Source organism: Brassica rapa, chromosome A01, assembly GCF_000309985.2.
Source record: "Brassica rapa cultivar Chiifu-401-42 chromosome A01, CAAS_Brap_v3.01, whole genome shotgun sequence".
Classification (NCBI taxonomy): Eukaryota; Viridiplantae; Streptophyta; class Magnoliopsida; order Brassicales; family Brassicaceae; genus Brassica; species Brassica rapa.
Genome location: NC_024795.2, coordinates 12,880,778 through 12,891,609, shown reverse-complemented (window position 1 = coordinate 12,891,609; position 10,832 = coordinate 12,880,778). Strand labels below are relative to the sequence as shown.

Below are 10,832 nucleotides of genomic sequence, written 5' to 3'. Positions count from 1 at the left end.
TCTAAGTGCAGAGAATTCCGAATCTAAAAAAGCTCTCTTTATGCTCCTCGCCTAGGACTCCTTATATACTAGCTCCAAGGTCGGTTTACGCTTTTACTCTTCTGCCCTTAAGCCGTCATAGCATAAAAATGGAGATATTCCATTTTTCTCGATTTTCACAATTATCTTCAAAACTTCCGTATTTATCCGCGGAAACTTGACATTTATCCTTCCTTGTGGACCAAGCGTAAACCATGCTGTGGTTTATGGGCTTTTGGTTAAGAAATCGCAGGATGGGCCTCGAGTCGTGTTTTAGGTCCCTTTGGGCCGTCTTCCGACTCGAAGCGTTTACTACGATCTCTTTCGACAAAGAAAGAACTTTCCGCGGTTTCTAATCCGCGAAGTTTGATCGATGATTTAGAATAGCGGAAAACATAGACTGAGCTCGCTACGGTCTTCGAGAGATAGCATTTGAAGGTTTGACGAGAATGCATGGACTGGTGTCGTACCGATGTTAGGAAGAGCTCGGTCGCTACGCAGCGACTGAACTTTGGCTCGAGCCCGGTAGCTACGTAGCGACTGAGCGGAACAAGGTTAAGATGTTAAGTTAACCGTTGCCGTTTTATACGATTAATCTGAATCCATGCGAGAAAACAAGTCTTTGCGGTTTTTTTTTTTTTCGTAAAGTTTCAATGGTAAATCCGATAGAAACAAGAGACGTTTCGATCGAGATTTGAAGGAGAATACAAAGCTGGAGGTAAGGGCGAGTAGGAGCAAGCGAAGGAGTTTAGACGAGTCTTATTTGTTTTTGTCGTAACATCTCGACGGAAACTCCGATTGAGACGAAACGAAAAGCATTTCGATCGGGATTCAAAAGAGAACACAAAGGAGGAGCTTTTTGAAGCCTGAAAGGTCGCAATGTAGCGAGCTGGGGGTCTGACAGGTCGCTACGTAGCGAGTGGAAGCAAGAAATCTAAAATCTAAAATCTTACATGAATTAGAAGTCTTTAAAATCTAAAATCTATCTTATTAACATACTATATTTTTTATTCATTTATTATTTTAACGTTACAAAATATTGCTTTAGTTTTATTTGTATATTATTTTTTTAATAATTTAGTTTCTTTTTAAGTAATTTTAAAATTATCAAGAATATAATATATTTAAAATTATAAAAATACAAAATAAAACAAAAAAAACACAGAAAGAAAGATTTAGTAAAATAAAATCATAATATATTTTCCATAATTGATAGTGCTCAGCTACACTAAAAAATCTAAATTTACAACATACACAGTTTTATTTACATCTTGAAACTTATTATCTAATTAAAATGATTCTAAAAAAAGTGCCACCACGAAGAGTTAAAAAATATACTAAAAAATATAATACATAACGTTAAAAATACATTATCACTGATCACTAAAAAATCATGTTAGTAATAATAAAAATGAAATGACAACACATTTATTAAAACCATATAACGACACGCAATATGCTCAACGCAAACACACATAAAAATGAGACATCATATTTGGATATATTTTTATTGCATTATTCTTTAAATGCAGAGAATTGATATTTCCAATTTTTGTTTCATATACCTTAAAAGTTTTCGGTTGATTTTTGTTTGTTTTTTTTCTCCAATTATAATGTACAGTTCGACCGTTTTTTTTTTTTGGGATCAAACTACTAATATCATCAGATAGAAAAACTTAAACTCTAAGAATGAAGTGAGTATTTGTGCTAGAGAAAACTGATTTAACCAATAATATAGTGAGATATTATAATATTAGAAGGTATGGAAACTCTTCTATGTTGTCCTACGCTGGATATAATTAAGTTGTTGTCAATTGATTATATATTTGTGATAACGGAAAATACATCTTTACGTCTTTCTTACATCATCCTTAATTGGTTTACGGTTTGACTATTTCTAATATATTGAGAGTAACATAAAATTAGATATTGATTATTTTCTCCCAATTAGGAATGCACAGAATGAGAGAAATTCAAGATGAGACCACTTTACAATTTTGTCCTTATATCTATATAGAGTTAGTTTATAGATTACTCTATCTGTTTCAAAATGTAATCAATTTTAGTTAAAATATGTAATATTTAAAAGTTATTACTTTAAAAAACTGTCATTTAATATATAAATTTAATCAATTATACAGTAATTTACATAATTTAATTGGCTACACAATATTTAATAAATATAAAGTTACATTGAAATATAAAAACAATTTATATAATGAAACAAAAAATACTTTTAAACCATTATATTATAAAACAAAGAGAATATTCAAATTATATTGAAACATTAGAATAGTAAAAATCAAAAAAGCTGAAATCTCAACGTCGATCATTTACGTTGACCATGTTATTAACTTTGAAGATAACGTGAATGATCAAGAACAAAAAAATTAATTTTAGCTTCAGTCTTTTTTTTAATCATTTTACCAAAAAGAAAAAAAGAACAGGAGGATGACTAATAAAAGAAGATACAAACAGAGTACTGTAATAAGGTGTTAATCACAATAGCAAACATTATAGTCTCAAAAATAGTTAATTTTATATTAAATATTAGTCAAAAATAATAAAATATATAATATTAATAAATTTCATTTTAAATATAATTTAACTTTTAAAAAATTTATCATTGCACATGGTGCAGAAAAATACCTAGTATTATTTGAATTTCAAAAACTATCTCATGCACTAACTTTTTGTGACAAAACAAATTTAAGGAACTGGGCAAGAGATTGAAAGGAGGGATGTGGAGAGGTACAAAGAGTCTTCACTTCATGAGTTATAACGGAGCATTGAAGTGCCGTTGTTGTAGTCGTAGGAGTTACACCGGTGAAGTTGGGTAGACGAACAGATTTGGAGTCGCTGGAGACGTCTAAGGTAAGTAGGCTAAAGAAAAGGAAGCTATAAGTTATACAATAGGCTGACTATTTTGATGGGTTAGGATGGTTCGAGACCCATCATCTAAACATTCGCGATGACGTGACAGTTTGATTGGTGGAGGATATTTTGTCCTATGTGGCACTCATAAGAAGCCTCAAAATTAGTAGCTTTTATATAGTAGGATATACTCAGACGCACGACGTGTATGACCTTGGATTTTAATAAATATTTTATCATGAAACAGGGTCGTTAAGAAAAACAAAAGAAACATGTAACAAAGTACTGTATGTGAATGATGTAAATTAAATTAATACGTATCTATAAGGGTACTTATAATAATATGAAAAAAGTTAAACAAAATCCGTTGTCTTTCAGCGGTTAGGATATCTGGGTTTCACCCAGGAGACCCTGGTTCATTATCCGGTAACGGAGACTTTTGTTTTGTAATTTCCTCCTGTCCAAAAGATTAATAAAAGTATCTCTTCCCGCAAAGGACTACGAAATTGGCAATGTGGTCGACGAAATTGATGTGCTCTTGTTATAGATGTACGAGGATTGTGGTATTAGTATTGCTGTGATTAAAAAAAATGCCATCATGTTCTACAAAAACCAGTATTTGAAAACCGAACCGGACCGAACTGTCGAACCAGTTCGACAATATTTCGTTGAAGAAGCCGAGTCCGGTTCGGTTTAAAATCCGAATTTGAGAATAACCGGTGAATCGCGTTAAATTCAAAACCTGTTCTAAAAAACTAACTTATAATTAATAGGTTTTGTTTTGTAATTTCCTCATGTCCAAAAGATTAACAAAAATATTATGAAATTAACAAAGCAGTTCTTTTACCGGAAAGGACTACGAAATTGGCTATGTGGTCGACGAAATTGATGTGATCTTGTTAGAGATGTATGAGGATTGTGATATAACTATAATTGTGATTAAAAAAAATTCCATCATGTTCTACAAAAACCAGTATTTTGAAAACCGAACCGGACCGAGCGGTCAACTAGTCCGACAGTGATCGTTGAAGAAACCGAGTCCGGTTCGGTTTAAAACCCAAATTTCAGAAAAACTGGTTAAAACCTGGTTCTAAATAACTAACTTGTAATTAATATGTTTTCAACTGTTATTAAAATTTAATATTTCATAATCATATTTGGTAATTAATTTTAGTTAACTTCTATTTAATTTTCTATTTTAAGGAAAGACGGTGAAAATACCTCTTTTGACTCTCATATACTATTTTCATTTTGCCATATTCATAAACTTTGAAATTTTAGTTATAAGAATAAAAATACGATAATTTAAACGGTAATCATTCGGTTTTTATTTATTTATCAATTTCGCTTTACATACTATTCACTTGTTTACTATATATATAGCTAAATTTATATTAATATTTATTTATTTTTGTTAATATAAAAGAGCAAAGAATATATTATATGTAGAACTACTTTTTAAGGTCTATATAAGTTTAAGTTTATATGATTATATGTATTTATATTTAAATAATAGAAACCTTGGATCGACAGATTACACCAGTCCAACCAGTCAACCAATAGCTATATTGAATCAGTATTTTGGTCCTGTTTTCGAGATATCGACTAAAACACTTGTAATCACATTCCTACCTATACTCATCTTCCTCTATTTTAACGTAGCGATGACTATAACGGTCGGTGTCCTCTTGCTCGTCTTTATAGTAGTTGATACGACTCTTTTTTAGCTCGCCATGTCTGTCTCCATCATGGTACTTCAGTGGTGGATCCAGATATTTATTTTATCGGTGTCACATATATATATATATATATATATATAACTTTCTAGAAAAAAAATAGGTGCCAATGGGGACTTGAACACTGGTCGGTATCAAAGGGTATAGAATAACCATTTCTTCTACAGATTCTTTTATAAATCCTATGTAAATTTATTAATTTGACTATTTTAGGGGTGTCAATTGACCCCCCTTGGGCCTTAGTTGGTCCGCCACTAGGTGCTTGGACACGCTGTGCTCATACTCCTGCTCTCTTTAATGTACTCAGTGAAATCATAGCCTCTCGTTTTTTTTTTGTCAGCTGATCATTAGCCACCAACTGAACCTGAGGAGTTTCAGAAGAAAACATTAACAAAACAGAAAAAAAATCTGCAAGAACAGATCCATTTGAAACAGGATTCTTTAAATCAAACAAGTAGGTCTATAAGACAGGCGCCATTTATTTTTAATAGGTTTTCAAATCCGAGACCTACCACCAGCGGTGGCGGATCCAAGAATGCATTTAAGAGGTCTCAAAAAAACACAAAGGTGTCATCAGTGAGTTTTGAACTTGGGTTTCGGGGTGTCAAGAGGTGACTTCTTCCAGCAGAGCTGCTGAATTTTCAATGTTTTCAGTAACAAACTATTATTTATCGAGATTTAACGAGTGTCATATGACACCCTATTGACTCAAGTGTATCCGCCTCTGACCACCAGTGGTGGAGCTATATGTATGCAAGGGGGGGGGGGGAGGGTGTCAAATGACCACTATTAATTTGTATAAACAAATTCTTTTACATGTATTTCAAGAAAGAAATTTGATGAAATCTTACAAATGACCCCTATAATATATGGTTGGAATCAAATTGACCCCATTTCAAGATGCGGCTGGCTACCACCTGCGGTTTAATGGATTCATTGCAGAATTTTTTTTATCAATTATGAAGGGTCAAATAAACCACCCCTTACCAGGGGAAGCCATTACATAACTTCTTACCGAACTCGTACGGGAATTGTCAGGAATTCAGGATAACCTACCCGTTTATTTGCTCCATATGATTCAAACTCCCTTTAATCTTTTTTTTTTTAACTCCCTTTAATCTTAATCTCAGATGATTCCTAGTTCTACAAAAAAATACAATATCACAGGCTAATTTCAAGCTCAACACAACTTACATCTGTCTAAGAAAAATCTCATCATCACTAAAAAAAAATACAACTACTTACTGGTCTTATTTGATAGAATATTCCAAACAAAATTCTCTATATTCTTGGATCTGTACCTAAATTAGAGGAACTGACAATCGAACTTGTTGTATTTAAACATTACGTATGGTACATTGTAACACCAAGGGAATACACTAGTTTTCATGGTATCAGAGCTACAAAGCTCTTGAGACCTTCTTCCTCTTCTTTTCGATACATATCCAAGAATATAGGAGATGTTGTTTGGCATATTACATCGCACCCTAGCTGGAGCCCTTCAGTACCTTACATTGACACAACCGGACATACAATATGCAGTACACCAGCTGTGTCTTTTCATGCATGATCCGCGAGTCAATCATCTCAATGCCTTGAAGCGAGTTTTTGGATACCTGCAGGGAACCCAATCAAATGGCTTACAGCTATACAAATCAAGCTCTAACACACTCACAGCCTACACTGACGCCGATTGGGCATGCTCTCTCGACACACGTCGATCTACCTCTGTATATTATGTTTTTCTCGGTGACAGCCTCATCTTATGCTCTTTCAAACGGCAGCCAACAGTGTTAAGGTCTACCTCTGAATCTGAGTACAAATGGGTGCAAATGTAGTAGCTGAAACATGCTGGATAAGAAACATTGTGCTCGAGCTCAAGTGTCGGATCACCATTGCACTCTTGTCTACTGAGATAATATCAGTGCGGTTTTTATCTTCAAAAAATACAGTGAAGCATCAGAGAACAAAGCATGTGGAGATAGACATTCACTTTGTTCACGAGAAAGTAAACATGGGTCAAGTTTGAGTTCTTCATGTTCCATGCTCTTCTCAGTTTGCAGACATATTCACCAAAGGTCTTCCTACATCTCTATTCGAGGAATTCAAATCCAGTCTATCCATTTGGCGCTAACGATTAGACTGACGGAGGGAAATAGAATATGCCAAAAAAATCTCCTATATTCTTGGATTTGTACCTAGATTAGAGAAACTGACAATCAAACTTGTTGTATTTAAACATTATGTATTGTACATTATAACACCAAGAGAATACACTAGTTTTCATTAATATTAAATAACTTAAATTATCCTGGTAATCCTCATATCGTTAGAGGGCATGAAAGGAATTTACATTTCCTGAAGTCCTCTCCAGCCGTAGGTTCTGAACTACGCCTTTTATGTGCCTGGATCATGAAACAAGAACACGAAATGGTAAGACACTGAATTGAGTTAATGTAAAGGGAAACAGTTGCATCATACATGTGTTTCAAATTCTGGCTTAGGTGTAGCGTACTGTCGATCTCCAGCATACCTACTAACAAACATAGCCGTGCCTATAATTAATTACACGAAGACAAAGTTGGTCACATACACAAGAACAAAGTTTTTTTAAAAAAAGTTGAAACCTGTATAAGGCAGACACTTCCTCTTCTTCATCGGTGGCTTGTACTATTGTACACCAAGTTTCCAAGTCCAACAACGGATTGTTTGTTAAGCCAGAATTTGACCCATATGCCAGCAACAAGAAATGAAAGGAACGAAGCTAAGACCAAAAGAGTTATCAAGAATCATTGAAACCAAGATAAGAGATGAACCAGATTAAGCTGAAGAACATTAGTTCTAAGCTTTACTGCGTGCCTGAACGACGGTGTTTTTGTTTACCGCATGAAAGGATAGTTCTAAGCTTTACTGCGTGCCTGAACGACGGTGTTTTTGTTTACCGCATGAAAGGATCACCAGAGTCTCCCATGAAGAAAGAGATCTTTCAGATGGGAGATTCACTTTGCATAGACGATCAATCAAACCTAAATGATTCTTAAACCGGATTCCGAATATGGAAAGATAACCAAAGGTGAAAAGTGAAAACAAAGCAGTCTTTATATGTTTAGACTTTAGGCCCTGTGTCTCAACGAGAGTTTTGTAGCTAAGCTAATTATACCTTTGTGCATACCAGATTACAGATCATCAAATGTTCTTATTTACTATTCTGTATATATGTTCAGCGATTTTTCTACGAAATTTATACGAGCGATAGAAAGCAACCATTAATTGGTACATATTTGGTGTATGCCATTACATGTGAAGAAAGACGAGAAAGTGATTGTTTAGCCAAAATACTTATCTCTTGGAAGTGGACTAGGAACCGTTTATGAGGAACTGAAGACCGAAGACTACAATAATGGCTAGAACGGACAGGTAAGACAAGCCCTTAGACCACACCCAACAAACCAAACAGCCCATTTGGTAGACTGGCCCAGTTTTTGTTTTTTCTTTGGTGTATACTGACTACCCTACAATGCTCAACATCATCAATTATATGGTCAGCTTGGTTTTCTTCCTTTTCTTTTCTCTTTCTCAAAAACAACACCTCATTATCCAATAAGCGAGTACAAGATTTTAATTTCAACAAAAAAATGTAATCTCAGAATCAGTGAAATGAAATACTATCACCCAAAAACACTCGAAATTTATCTACCTAATCAAATGTAAATAAAGCTTTTGTACTATTATGAGACAAGATTCACTCTACAAAAGAAAGAATAGTCTCTTAAACCACAAATCTAAAATAATTTTGCTATAACCAATAATACATGGGAGACTAATCGAGATAAATCTAATCCAAAAATATGGTCAGTGATTGCCGCATAGTCCGACTGAAATCCATGGATCAACTAGTACCACACCGTAGCGCTTGAATTCCGACATGCTTTCTTCATCATAGTTGAAATTTCCTAGCCCCTTGCCAAAAGATGAATACAAAACACATAAAAAAAAAGAGAAACAATTTATTTATGGGTTAATTTGATGAATGGCCATATTGGGAAAAATATTAGATTTGTAGTAAGAGGGTAGAGAGAGATAGGAAAAGAAAGGAGGAGAGAAAAGGTGATATGGTTAGTTGGTTAAATATAGTCTTTTTGGTTATAGGATCAAATTTCTCTTTATTTATAGCTGGGGGAATTGTTCACTATAGGGATGTTACCGAGTGTCAACCAATTAGACAAAAACCAACAAAAGGTATAAGGGAACCACCGACTTTGATCATAGACGACCAACTGCCAGTGCTGGAAATTTATGCTCCATCGAGATATACCGGAGCCTTCAGACTCTCTAATACTCACTTTGTCTTTGAGAACCAAAGGGCCGGAGCTCTTTGAGGGATTCACTGTAGACAAAAGAAGGAACAGCCGTACTCCCCACAGAAAATCTTTACAGAGACATATCATCATGAATAAGCAAATGTCTTCTCTGGAGCTGGTGAACTCTGATGAACGTTACTCACCACCATATGTTCACACTGCCGCATGCATGTGGACCTCTAAGATTTCACCAACTTGAGCTCTTCGACTAGATCCAGGGATACCATTCTTTCCCAGAAACACATGCCTTTTCCAAAAGTAAGTCCAAGGGAAAAATCTTTGCCACAACAATATCCAGGCCCTCCTTGCAACATACATCTCCAAGCCTCATCTTTTCACCAGATTTGTGGTTGGCTGAGATTGAATCTTTATACCAACAAATCATCATGAGATACCAATCCCATATCACCACAATATGTTCAAACTTCCGCATGTGGACTTCTAAGATTTCACCAATTTGAGCTCTTCGACTATATCCAGAGATACCATCCATTTCCAGCAACACATGCCTTCTCCAAAAGTAAGTCCAAGGAGACAATATTTGCCACAACAACATCCAGTCTCTCTTTGCAACCCACATCTCCAAGCCTCATATTATCACCAGATATGTGGTTGGCTGAGATTGAATCTTTCACATAACCAACCAATGAGAAAGTGATATATCGACTTGACAAAAGGAGGAGCAAGAAGGGCAAAAACAAAGATGAATGAGGAAGTAAACGGGCTCTGGTACCGGCGCTAGTCACCAAACGCCGGATAAGTAGGAAGAAGATCTAGGGTTGTATTTGATCTTAGTTTGAGGGTAGTTGTAACTCCTTGATCCGGTCCAAGTCTAAATTTACTTGATCATCCATGCAACAATAAAACAAGAACATGCACAGCCAAGCACTTTGAACCCAATCCAAACCGAAGATGCCACAATGTGTACACAAACATTCAATATTCCGAGGTTTCCAAGATGAATCTCGAGACCCCAATTCAAACGTCTAAACATAACTCAAGGCTTTTCAACCGAGATACATCCAATAATTAGTTTGTACCATACCAAGACCAAATATCATACAAAGCCCAAGTATTTTACAAATATGATTTATTCATATAATACTTAGGTTTCACATGTAACCAAAGATACATATAGATCCCACAGGGAGATCAACACTCAAAACATGACAATACATATATATTCACATTTGTAAAAAGGCACAACACTACACAAGATTTTCTTAAACTTAATTAGCCTGTATAGTTTCCCACTAATGGTTACATGTAAAACAAGTAGAGTTATGAGAAAGTAGTTTGCTTAGTGAGTTTGGCTTCCCAGTACCCGCATAATCGATTCCCCAAAAACCCAAAAATAACAATTATTACGCAAGACATCATCAAGATATGCAACAACCATGATACTAATGCATACTTAATATACTACATGCATATACTATACTTCCATGACTTCCACCTCTAGGCCTCTACACACCCATTTGACATTGTCCCATCCCATTTAATCCATGCACCCAAAATATCATAGCCACAAAGGCTAAATAACCGATGGTCATGCACATATTCAGCAGCCTCTAAAAACCAAAACACCCGGACCACTGCATTGTCAAGCGGTCCTATTCACTACCATGCATCAAACTGATTATAGCCACAAAGGATAAATAATCGATGGTCACAAACATATTTGGCTGCCTATAAAAACCAGCATGCCCGGATCGTGCATCGACATGCGCCTCCACGGACCTACAATTCAGTATCGTCTCTCTGTGCTTCCATACTGATGGGTTCTAAAATGGTCACAACAAATATTTCCGTACATAATTGTGGGAACCGAAATTCACACTGT

The 10,832-nt window shown here is 35.2% G+C and overlaps 1 long non-coding RNA gene across 1 annotated transcript; it reads right to left on the bottom strand.

Annotated features, from left to right (window-relative positions):
* Nucleotides 1-1,518: 1,518 nt before the first annotated feature.
* Nucleotides 1,519-7,518, bottom strand: LOC103848698. The gene is made up of 3 exons (XR_629200.3): nucleotides 7,256-7,518; nucleotides 7,110-7,164; nucleotides 1,519-7,033 (listed from the first exon to the last, which is right to left on the bottom strand). It is a non-coding gene; the product is annotated as an uncharacterized LOC103848698 (long non-coding RNA).
* Nucleotides 7,519-10,832: the final 3,314 nt, after the last annotated feature.